This window comes from Marmota marmota, unplaced genomic scaffold (assembly GCF_001458135.2).
Source record: "Marmota marmota marmota unplaced genomic scaffold, marMar, whole genome shotgun sequence".
Classification (NCBI taxonomy): domain Eukaryota; kingdom Metazoa; phylum Chordata; class Mammalia; order Rodentia; family Sciuridae; genus Marmota; species Marmota marmota.
In genome coordinates, this window is record NW_025999900.1 from 56,741,453 (window position 1) to 56,754,595 (window position 13,143).

Genomic DNA, 13,143 nt, shown 5'->3' on the forward strand with positions numbered 1-13,143 from the left:
TTGGCAATCTTGCTAGAGTTTGTGAAAATCACATAAAGACAGAAATAGATATTTTATAACAACAATTTCCCTGTCTTTGGAAAGAAGATCACAATTCTGAAAAATCTCAGCTCCAGTCATACAAATTCCAAACTGACACATTTTTGGGTTGCTTATTTAAATGACTATCATGATGACCTTAGATATTCTTTGACAATCCAGAGAGGAATTCTGTCCTGATAAATTTCTCTTACGTTCATTGTGGTATGAAGCCTACCAACTGACAATTAAAACCCTGTCTAGCTTAATGACAATGTCATATTTTCCAACCCAGTGATTGTAATAATCAACAGCATCAAATCCTCCAAATACTGGTAATAGTTTTATTTATTATCATTGTAACTATTATATTGATAATAGTTATTTATTACCAGAGACTGGAGATAATTTCCCAAACTACATTAAAGGTGACCTGACTCAGCAGCTTGGGAGGCTGAGGAAGAGGGATTGTGAGTTCAAAGCCAACCTCAGCAAAATTGAGGCACTGAACAACTCAGTGAGACCCTATCTCTAAATAAAATACAAAATGAGGCTGGGGATGTGGCTTAATGGGTGAGTGCCTTTGAGCTCAATCCCTTGTAACTCCCTGAAAAAAAAAAAAAAAAGGTAACCTGGGTTAATGTTTGGGAAACCTTATAAAGTGTGATTATATATTATATAGCAAGCTGAAATCTCATCAATTAAACAATAACTTGCCTAGCCTAAGACTCTAAACAGGTGGAGATGGTAAGAATGAAATATAACAAAAAGGAAAGAGATGAAATACAATGAGTCTTATACTCTCCAGGAGAAAGTCACTAAATATGGGCATCTCAAGGGAAGGCTGTTCAGCAGGCTTCTGCTTGGGGCAGATTGTTACTGGCCACACCACAGCCTAGATAATGCTTCCGTCTCCAATCCTCCTCCCTTTGCTTTGATTTCATGCTCTTCAGTTACCTAGCTTCTAGGATTCAATTTTATGCCTGCCCTGACACAAAACAGAGGCATTGTGAAGGTACACATAAATCTCTCTGTCATTGGAGGGGACTATCTTCTGTTCATAAATTAGTAAACTGGTATCGTAGTTTATACATAGGGCTTTGGAAAGTTTTGTTAGCTGAGCCAATCCCTTTAATTTATTAGTGTCCTAATAAAATTAAAATTCAAGCCTTGCAACTGGGCTCAGACTGCCTTCGGGGTCTTAGCTTGGGTGAAGTGTCCTGGGTAGTCTTGGTCTCTCCAAGTTATTTTCACCTCCATTCTCAAACATAGTCAAGCTTACCTACTGTCTTGTGGCTAAGAGCAGCAATCACACAAGATTCTGCAAAGAATTATTATTTATACGCTATAAACAAATAGTTATTAAGCCAATGTTTTCCAAATGTGGTCTAAAACTCCAAAGATTAACATCTTCTAACATTTTGTTTTTAAAATAAAATAAATATGCCTAATTCATTTCCCTCACTCTAGGGCATGGAAATGTTAGGAAATAATATTAAAAAGGAAAAATAAGGAAAGTCAAAGAATAAATTGTATTTTAATGTATAAACCACCCTAAGAAACGTGTATGAATTTCACCATGCTCTACCTACTTCCATAATTCTTAAAGGGGTAGCCTAAGGAACTATTTTCAAGATTCACAACCTAGGTAAAAATTGTTGCCACTGTGACTCACTGTTAATTATGGTAGTGTGTCACACTCTTCAAGTTTGTCAGGGGGTGGGGGGAAGGCCAAGAACTACTATTTTATTTATATGCCCAGGTGAAACTAGAAGGAAATTTTTTTTCTTTTTTCTTTTTTTAAACTCTCTCAGCCCTTAAGGCATTTGTTATTTACTAACTACATAGCAGAGGGACAATGCTATACACAATGAGCAGACCCATCCTTCTGAACCACATATAATCAAATCCAAAAACCAAACATATCATTCCAAACAATTTACCATTTTGTTCTTTCTGCAACTTTCTTCTGGACTAGGAAAGGGAAAGCTTTCCCCTTTTGTTATTTCTCAAGCTTAGTATTTTTCTGGACTAAGAAAAGAAACAAATTTGACTGATTAAATCTGTCATAATGTTTCCATCACTGGGCCAATCCTGTTAATCATTTATTCCTCTCACTTTCAAGAAAACAGATGTTGTTTTTCTGATCCTACAATAAAAAGGGAATTTGTTTTGTGTGCCCAGGTGTGTGCACGTACACAAGAAGTAAATATAGAAAGCTGAACTTATTTTCACTTTCTTCTTACATATTCTAAAAACAAAAAATAAATAAAAATACTCTCTCTGGTTTGTAGAACTCAAAGATATTATTTTTCTTTTTGGTTTAACATCAATAAAAATAAAATCACATTTAATAAAATCAACCTCATCTCTATCATCTTTTAAAGCTAGCACAACTCAAACACACAAGTAACCTAGATAAAAACTGACCTGCATGTGAGATGTTCCTAAAATAATCACAATATATCCCTAAGTTAAGAATTCTGAAGTGATTCTTTCCAAACAATCTCTTATGTATTTCATGTTTTAGCTCAGAGTAACTCAAGGAAAATAATCATTAAATGTATACTTTCTTGAAAAAAAAAAACCTCAGCTATAACCCATTAATGTTATTAACATGAATATTTTATGTAAGCTCAGAGGGGATTAAATTATAAAGATGAGATATTAAACAGCCACATGGAAGGAAAGACTAGAAACAGATTTTCTGAGCTTCTATTTGCTCATTCATTGCACTCAATCTACCAGGTTTTATTTGGAAATATTGTGTGCTTTGATATATTCACTAAAATATGAGTTTTACGAGGGGAGAATTTTTGGTATATTTTGTTTAGTGCTGTATTCCTTGTACTTGGAACTATGTGGCAAAGGGTAGCTACCATAAATATTTGTTGAATAAATATCCCTATGTCCTAGATAGATGGGCATATATAACAGGATTCTTAAGGGTTTTTTTTGTGTGTTGTTCTTTTCTTTTCTTTTTTTAAAACCATGGGCCAAAGTGGTTCTCATTGAAGAAAGCAAAAACTGAGTAAGAGGTTTGGCAAAAATGTAGATGGGAATAAGGGAGGAAGGAGGGCAGGAAGGAAGGATAAGGGAGAGGGGAGAAAGAAAAAGTATAAAAAGTTTTTTTGTGTGTGTGTGTTAAAAAAGTTTTTTTAGACATATGGGCCTTTATTTTTTTCATTTATTTATATGGGGTGCTGAGAATTGAACCCAGTGCCCATACATGCTAGGCAAGCGTTCTACCACTGAGCCACACCCCAGCTCCAAGAAGTGTTTATATATTCCTTTATACAAAATCTGAATTATGACCAGTTATCACAATGTAACAAGGCACATCATGTAAAAAGTATATAGTATTAGGAAAATATAAATTTACTATACATATGCACTCTTACTTCCTACGTCTTCATCCTTAACTGTTGTCCATAAACTATCTTCCTCTTACAGCCCCTTTCTGGTTGCCAATCTATTCTTAAAGGGTTTCTTTTTCAATATGAGTTAAGACAACATTACTCAACAATCCTCCTCATCTTCTGTATCTCTGGACTCATTATCTGTCTTCCAGATAAGGAGAGGAAGAGAAAAATTATCCTTAGTACTAAGGTGTACATAGGATTATAGGCTTGCTTCTCTTGCAACCTCTTCCTTGAATCTCTTTCTTAAAATTATATCAGGAAAGTTCTCCAAATTCTCATTCTGTCCCTCCAAGAATAGAACTGTCATCTCACCAACCTCTGTTTTTCATTTCTTGCCTATATAAATCTTGTGAATCCTGTTTAGAACGGTAAATAACTATCTGCTTATTTAGGGTTCCTTAAACTTAAATAGGTTATTTACATCTTAAAGGAAGTTTTCAAAGCTGGACACAATCTAAGTATTTTGTATAGGAATCAATCTTAATTTACTCCCTGAAAAATAAATAAGCATTTTAAACAAAATGTGCTTTGTAATTTTACATATTAAGCTGCTAATGTAATAATTAGGTAAAATCTGATACTTCAGCAACCTACTATTTATATATTCTTTTATGCAAAATCTGAATTATGACCAGTTATCACAATGTAACAAGGCACATCATGTAAAAAGTATATAGTATTAGGAAAATATAAATTTACTATACATATTCACTCTTATGTGTCATAATAATGTGTCATAAACACTTCAGACTATCAGAAATTATTTTTTTGCTAAGCCTTGATAGTTTGTGCTAAAGAGATACAAAGCTATTGGATTTCTCTTCTATTTTCCTTTTTTAAAAAATTTGTCCTAATTATAGTTAGACATTACAGTAGAATACATTTTGACACATCATACATAAATGGAGTATAACTTCTCATTCATCTGGTTGTACGTGATGTTGAGTTACACAGGTCATGTAATGATATATGCGCATAGGGTAATAATCCTTCTCTTCTTTATAAGTAATGTACCAATTAATCTTAAAAGTAAATATAGTAATAATGTATAATTGAGCATTATCTCTTTCAAGAAGGTATCAGCCTTTACCTACTTTATTAAAAGAGCCATAAATCTGACTCAATGTGTTCATTCAATTTTTTTTGTTTATTCACTGTTATATATCCCTAATATCCCAATTAAATGAATCAATGAATAAATATTGACTAAGTACCTCTTATGGAACAGGTACTATGCTGGGTTCAGGAATCCAACAATAAATAAGACCCTGCTTTCATGGAAATGCAGTGTGAGACATTAAAGTTTTGCAAGTAAGTATTCAGCCACAATTGTGATAAAAAGTTATAAAGGAAAGTGATAAAGTATATAGAAAATAGGATCAAATATTTTTTGAGAAGCTGAAAAATACTTTTCTGGGGAACATACTCAAGTTGGCTCCTAAAAAATTAGCAGAATTTAGCCAAGGGAAGAGAGAAAACTATTCCATACAACATAAAACAGCATGCATGAAGATCCCAAGGAAGCTAGGTCTGTATTGTGTTCAACAGGTGAAGGAAGATCAGTGGGTATAGAAAGAATAGTTCAAGATGAGGCTGGAACAGGGGGCAAGGCTAAAATTATTCAGGGGTACTATAATTTTTTAAACTTCTTATTTTCTTAATGCCTCAACACCCCCACAGCTGTGAACACCAGGCCCAGGCAACCAATGCCACCAGTGTGATAAGGCCGGTCCCTGTCACAGGTCTCCTTTTTCACCATCCAGTGACCTAGTGACATTCATTTACACTAATGAAATCCCATCATGCCTTTTGCCTGTGAACTCTATCCTGACCTCCAGGAAAGGCATTTGCCTATCAATTCTTCTTCAATCCCACCTCTCTGCTCCCCACCTCCTAGTTTGAGCCTGATTCCTGGGCATTCCTTCCATCTGGTCTATATGTCTCCCTCTCCTGGGACCTATGAGTACAATATATCTTTTTCACTTTCATGTGCTTCTTGGTGGTGTTATTCCATGTCCACATCTGACATCATTTTTGAAAAACCCATTTTAGTAATGCAATCATTTTTTTTTTACAATGCAAGAAGGGGATCAGTATGTGTCACCCCTACAATATGACACTTTGGCATAAGGAATATTTTAAGCTGAAGGTAACTGAGAATCAATAGTTGTAGGCAGAATTCTCTGTGCTCCCCTTTTCAGCTTAAAAATGGGCATAAATTACCCTTTATAAATTTGTCATCCCCACCCCCACCACCAGGAAGACCAGTGACTTACCACCAGAGAAGGAGCATTGACATAAAAATGAGTTGGCATAAACAGGCCAACTGCAATAACATTTATCTTCCATTAGTTCCCCATACATTTCTTAGTCACTTCAGTTTTTCATCCCTTGAATTTTGACTTCCTTTCTTTTTTAAAAAGGTATATAACCCATAACTAATTAGGTTTTTTTTGTGTGTGAAATCCCATGCATGTAACAATTAATAAAAATTATGTGCCATTTCTCCTGTTAATCTACCATTTGTCAGTTTAATTCAAAGGTACCCTTTTGTGGAAGAAAAATTTTCCTACCCAACAAAGGTTCTGCTAACCCTATTAAGAATTTTAGAATTCATACTAAGAACAGTGGGAACTAAGATTTACATTTCAGAAATATATCTTTGGTTATTGGGTGGAGAATGGACTGGATGGGAACCAAAAGGAGGCAGGAAGACCAATTATGGGGAGAGTAGAGTTTCCAGGTGGGAGATACTGTTGCCTTCGGCTGGGGAGGTATGGTGGAGATGGAGAAGAGGGTGGACTCAAGATCTATTAAGCATGTATATTTCCAAGGAGGGTGACTGAGTACCAGAGACTAGGGAGAGGGGTTCCAAGATATGATATGAAGGGGCTGTGGCTGTAGCTCAGTGGTAGAACATTGCCTAGCACGTATGAGGCCCTGGGTTCAGTCCCCAGGACCACATAAAACTAAATAAACAAAATAAAGATATGTGTCCCATCTAAACTAAAAATATTTAAAAAAATATATGACATGAAGAAATTTGATACCATCCCATTTGTTAATTCTTGGCATTGTTTCCTGAGCTGCAGGAGTTTTTTTGGGGGGGTGGTGGTGGTGGTGGTGGTGGTGTATTGGGGATTGAATTTAGGGGCTCTCAAACACTGAGCCACAGCCCTAATTTGTACTTTATTTAGAGACAGGGTCTCACTGAGTTGCTTAGTGCCTTGCTTTTGCTGAGCTGGCTTTGAACTTGTCATCCTCCTGCCTCAGTCTCCCAAGCCACTGGGATTACTGCCACTGCACCCCAGCAGGTATAAGGATCTTATTAAGAAAGTCATTGCCTCTGCCTATATTTTGGAGTGTTGACCCTAAATTTTCTTCTAGGAGTTGCAGGGTGTCTGGTCTAATTACTAGGACTTTGATCCATTTTGAGTTGATTTTTGTGCAGGGTGAGGGTGGGAGGTAAGGATCTAGCGTTCTACATATGGATAACCAATTATCCCAGCATTAATTATTAAAAAGCCTATTTTTTTTTCTCCAATGTGCTTTTGGCACCTTTGTTAAGGATCAAATGACTATATCTGTGTGGGTTTGTCTCTGTCTCTCCTATTTTTTTAAATTTTTTATTGATTTTTTAAAAAAAATGACAGCAGAATGCATTACAATTCTTATTACATGCATACAGCACAATGTTTCATATCTCTGGTTATATATAAAGTTTGTTGATACTAATTCACGTCTTTATACATATATGTTGGATAATGATGTCTATCATATTCCCCCATCCTTGCAAATCCCCTGCCCCCGCTCCCTTTCCCTTCCACCCCTCTGCCCTATCTAGAGTTCATCTATTCCTCCCATGCTCCCCCTCCCTACCCCACTATGAGTCAGCCTCCTTGTATCAGAGAAAACATTTGGCATTGTTTTGGGGGGGGGATTGGCTAACTTTGTACTGGGGAATTTAAAAAAAAAATTTTTTTAGTTGTAGACAGACACAATACTTTTATTTATTTATATGTGGTGCTGAGGATTGAACCCAGTGCCTCACATATGCTACGCAAGCACTCTACCACTGAGCTATAACACCAGGCCTGTACTAGGATGCTTTACTACTGAGCTACATCCCCACCTTTATTTTTAAATTTTAAGACAGGGTTTCACTAGGTTACTGAGGCTGGCCTCTACCTTGTGATCCTCCTGCCTAAACTTCCTGAGTTGCTTGGATTATAGGTTTGTGCCACCATGCCCAGCTATGTCTTCTATTCTGTACCATCTATCCATGTATCTGTTTTCATGTTGAAAATTTTTGTTACAGTAGCTCTGTAGTATAGTTTGAAGTCAGGTATTGTGATGCCTCCAGCATTGTTTTTTGGGTTAGAATTGTTTGGTTATTTTGGGTCTTTTATTCTTCCAAATGAACTTTGGGACTTAAAAAAAATCAAACCAGGGATTGAACCCAGGGGCACTTAACCAATGTACCACATCCCCAGTCCTTAAAAAAAAATTTTTTTTTTTTTCCCCAGACAGTATCTTGCTAAGTTGCTTAGGGTCTCTCTAAGTTACCAAACATGGCTTCAAACTTGAGATCCTCCTTCCTCAGCCTCCCAAGTGTCTGGGATTTCAGGCATGTACCACCACAACTGGCATTTTTTTTTTTTAAGTTTTGTTAAGGATATCATAGATACTTTGATGGGAATTGTGTTGAATCTGTATATTCCTTTTGGAAATCTGGCCATTTTAACAATATTAATTCTGCCTATCTGTGAACATGGGAGATCTTTCCACTTTCTTGTGGCTTCTTCAATTTCTTTCTTCATGGTCTTTGGTTTTTATTGTAGGAGTCTTCCACCTCCTTGGTTAGATTTATTCCTAAGTGTTTTTTTCTTTTTGAGGCTAATGTGTATAGAATTGTTTTATTTTTCTTTCTTAGCAGAAAAGTTATTGGTATATATAAAAGCTGCTGATTTTGTATGTTGCTTTTGTAACCTGCTACTTTGTTGAATTTATTTATTAGTTCTTGCAGTCTTCTAGGGGACCTTTTTGGATATTCTAAGTATAGGATCATATCATCTGCCAACAATGATAATTGAATTCTTTCTTTCATATTTTTATTCAATTTCTATCTTTCTTTTGCCTAACCTAATTGCTCTGTAAAATTTCTCCATTATATTTTATAGGATTATTAAGAATGGACATTATTGTCTTGTTCTGGATTTTAAAGGAAATGCTTTCAGTTCTTCCCCATTTACTATGATGTTGGATTTGAGATATATATATATATATATATATATATATATATATATATATCCATCCTTCATTATGTTGTTAGGTTCTTTCTATTCATCATTTCTTCAGTGTTCTTATCATAAATGGGTGCTGAATCTTGTTGAAAGTCTTCTCTGCATTTATTAACTACACAATTTTTGTGTTGAGTTACATTTATTGATTTGCATATTAAACCATCATTGTGTCCCTGGGATAAAACCAACTTGGTCATGTTGTGCATCTTCTTAATACATTGTTGAATATGATTTGCTAATATTTTATTAAGGATTTTTGCATCTAAGTTCATCAGGGATATTGGTCTGTACTTTTCTTTCCTTGATGTATCCTTAACTGGTTTTGGTATGAGGGTGATACTGGCTTCACAGAATGAATTTAGAAGTGTTCCATCTCTTTCTATTTCATGGAATGATTTAAGAGGCATTGGCATTAATCTTTTTTAAAGATCTTGCAGAATTTAGCTGAGAATCCATCTGGTTCTGGACTTTTCTTTGTTGGAAGGCTTTTTATTGCTGCTTCTTATTGTTAAGTTACTGGTCTGTTTAGGTTTTCTATGTCCTCTTGATTCAATTTTGGCAGGTCATATGTGTCTAGAAATGTATGTATTTCTTCTAGTTTTTCCAATTTATTGGAGAATGTTTTCAAAATAAATCCTAATGATCCTCTGAATTTTTGTGATGTCTGTGGCAATTTCTCCTTATCCATCTATCTAATTTTATTAATTTGGGTCTTTTCTTTTTCTTTTGGTTAGTTTAACTAAGTGCTTCTCAATCTTGTTTTTAAAAAAAGACAACATTTAAAATTTTCATTAATCCTTTCTATTTTTTAATTCTCAATTCCATTGATTTTGGCTCTGACTGTAATTATTTCCTTCCTTTTATTGGTTTTACTCTTGATTTTCAAGGGCCTTGAGATATTTCATTAGGCTATTTGGGATCTGGTTTTCTTACGTAGGGGCTCATAGATATAAACTTATAATAGCTTTCATAGTGTCCTGGAGCTTCTGATACGTTGAATCACTATTCTCATTGGATTCTAAGAATTTAAAAAGTTTCCCTGATTTCCTCTACCATTCATTCATTCATCATTCAAAAGTGTTATGTTCAATCTCCATGTGTTTATAATATTCCTTAGGCTTTTTTTGGGTTTTGATTTCTAATTTCAAACTATTATGATCCAAAAAGATGCAAAGAATTATATAAACTTTGGGTTTTTTTGGTGGTTTTTTTTTTGTATTTGCTAATAGTTGCTTTGTGACCTAAAAATAGACCTAATCTATTTTGGAGACTGTTCCATGAACAGCTGAAAAGAAAATGTATTCAGTTGTTGTTGAATGAAATCTTCTACAGTTGTCTGTTAAGATCATTTACTTTACAATATTTGTTTAGGTCTGAAGAATCTTTATTGTGTTTTATGTCTAGAAGACCTATCTGTTGGTGGAAGAGCCATGTAGAAATCAGCCAGTATCATTGTACTGGGGTCTATCTGAGGCTTTAAATCAAGTAGTACCTGTTCTATGTAATTAGTTGCACCAATTGGGGCATAGATGTTTATTATTGTTACACATTCCTGTTGGATTGTTTCCTTTACAGTATGAAATTACCTTTCTTGTTTCTTCTAATTTTGGCTTGCAGTCTGCTTTGTCAGATATGGAATTAGTAACTCCTGCTTGTTTGAGGGTTCTATTTTTATGTTATATCAATTTCAACTTGCCCATAAGTTTCTTACAGAGTTGGTTTTTGTTTTTTAATCCATTCTGCCAGCCTATGACTTTTTAGAAAAATTTTTTAGTTATAGATGGACACAATATCTTATATTTATTTTTTTGTGTGGTACTGAGGATTGAACCCACTGCCCCATGCATGCAAGGCAAGCAAGCTCAACTGCTGAGCCACAACCCCAGCTCCCCAGCTTATGACTTTTAATTGGAAAGTTGAGACCATTTACATTCAATGTTATTATAGGGTTATCTATTAATTCCTGCCATTTTGATTTATTTCTAATGTTTAATTTGGTTCTGTTTCTCATTTGCTTAGCTTCTTCTCAAGTGAGATTTAGCTAATTGTGAGCTCTGGGTTTTATTTTTTATTTCTTCTGTGTAAAGTATTAAGTATCTTCTGTAGTGCTAGCTTAGAATTCATGAATTCTTAGTTTCTGCTTATCTGGAAAGGTTTTTATTTCTCCTTGAATTTGAAGAATACCTTTGCTGGATATAGAAGTCTTGTTTAACAGATATTTCATGGCTTGGGACACGTAATTCCAAGTCCTCTTGAATTTTAGAGTTTGTGCTCTGAAATCAAAGTAATTCTGACCCTAAATGTGACCTGAAATTTTTCTCTTGAGGCTTTTAAAATTCTATCCTTGTTCTGTATGTTAGGCCATTTAATTATGACATGGAGAGATTCTTTCAAAATCTTGTCCATTTGGGGTTCTGAATGTCTCCTGTCTGAATTCCATTCTCATTTTTGAAATTTTTTCTTATATTATTTCTCTGAAGAATTTATCCATGATATTAGCCTGTAGCTCACTATCCTCTTCAATTTCAATGATTTTAAACTTTGTTCTCAATGTTTTCCCAGAGTTCTTATACAGTCTGGTCACGGTTACTTATTTTCTTTTCTTTAATACTGTTTGAATGTTCAAAGCTGGCCACTCTGTCTTCTAGCTCTGAGATTTCATCTTCAGCATGGACTACTATAGTGGACAGACTTTGAACTGAATATTTTATTTGATTTATTATACCTTGCATTTCCAAGATTTTTGTTTGGTTCTTTTTCAATATTTCCTTACTGAATTTCTCATTTGTATCCTGTAATGACTCCCTTAATTCATTCAGTTGTTTTTCAGTGTTCTCTTGGAATTCATTGATCATTTTTATAATCATCCTTCTGAATTATTTATCTGGTATTTCATCTACTTCAATATCTTTGCAGTCAGTTGATAGTAAATTATGAATTTTATATTTCATATTTCTTATATTACTGTGTTGGGTTTTATATACATGCTGGGATGTGTTTCTCTCCCACTCTTACTTGTGAGCCTTTTTAAGACATAACCTTCTCTGGTTGAAGATTACGAGATCGAGATTGAGATGCTTAGCCTTTGTGCTGATTCTGTTTTTGTTGCAGAGTGGGTGTCCATGAGTGGGGCCTAAGGACTTCTCCAGTCATTCCTTCCTGGGACCTATAAGCTGGGGGTTTTGTCTCTTCTTTGTGTATTGCTGAAGTTTGAATGTGGTTAATTTGTGTGTGGATCAAGGTGAGCTGTCCCTTGACTGGGTTTAGTTCAGCAACAGAGTCTTTAACCTGTGAATTTTTAGTGTCCCTATAAATTTGCAGCACCTCACAGAAAAGGGGAAAACAACAGCGACAACTATAACAAACCAATACAGCATTAAAAAAAAAAAAATACCAGGTGCCTACTATACTAATATCCTCAACACTAATTACCACAAAAACAAGAATGTTCGGTGTCAACAATTGTCCAAAGCAAAAACAATACAGATGTGAACTAGATCTGGCATTAAACAGTGGGTGTCAACTATGCCACCCACAGTAGTAATAACTGCAAAAACATGAATGGTGGAAGCAGGCGTTATATAAACCAAATAATTCTAAAAGATGGTAAAAATGCAGTTCATTAAAATGGGATAGGAAAAAAAATAAAATAGGATAGGAAAGGAAAAAAAATGTGAGTAATGCAGAAGAGATGTAGCAAGTGATGGCCATAAAGGAGGAGGAAAAAACAGAAAAGGAAAAAAGCAAACTAAAAGGAGAGAGAACAAGAGAATTTTGCTGTTAGGGGAAGAAAAGAGATAAAGAGAAACATGCAAACAAACAAAAAAGCCTAACCCTCAAAAGACAAGGAAAATATTTTAAGATGCTAAAAATGATAAGAAACTACATAATACACACACACACACACACACACACACAGGAAAAAAGACTCCTTTTTTTTTTGGTACCAGGGATTAAACACAGTGAGTATTTAACTACTGAGCCCCATCCCTAGTCCTTTTTTATTTTTAAATTTTGAGACAGGTTCTCACTACATTGCTTATAGCCTCTCTAAATTGCTGAGGCTGGCTTTGAATCTGCAATCCTCCTGCCTTAGCCTCCCAAACTGCTATGATTACAGGCATGTGTCACCACGCCTAGCTATGAACAAAGATTCTTAATGAAAAAATTAAAGAACTATCTCCACTGAGGTGGTCAAATCTGTCAACAAGGATGGATAGTCACTGCTTCTGCCCAACTTCCTTCTTTCCATTTTTCCTTGGGCTATGTACCAAGAGACAGAAAACAAGGGCTGAGGGGTGCTAATCTCCTCCTCTTTTTCTGTTGCTCACTGAGCTGCTGGCTGTAGTGGCCTAAAACTAAAACTGGTGGAAATAGCTCTCTGCAGGGTTGGGGGGGGG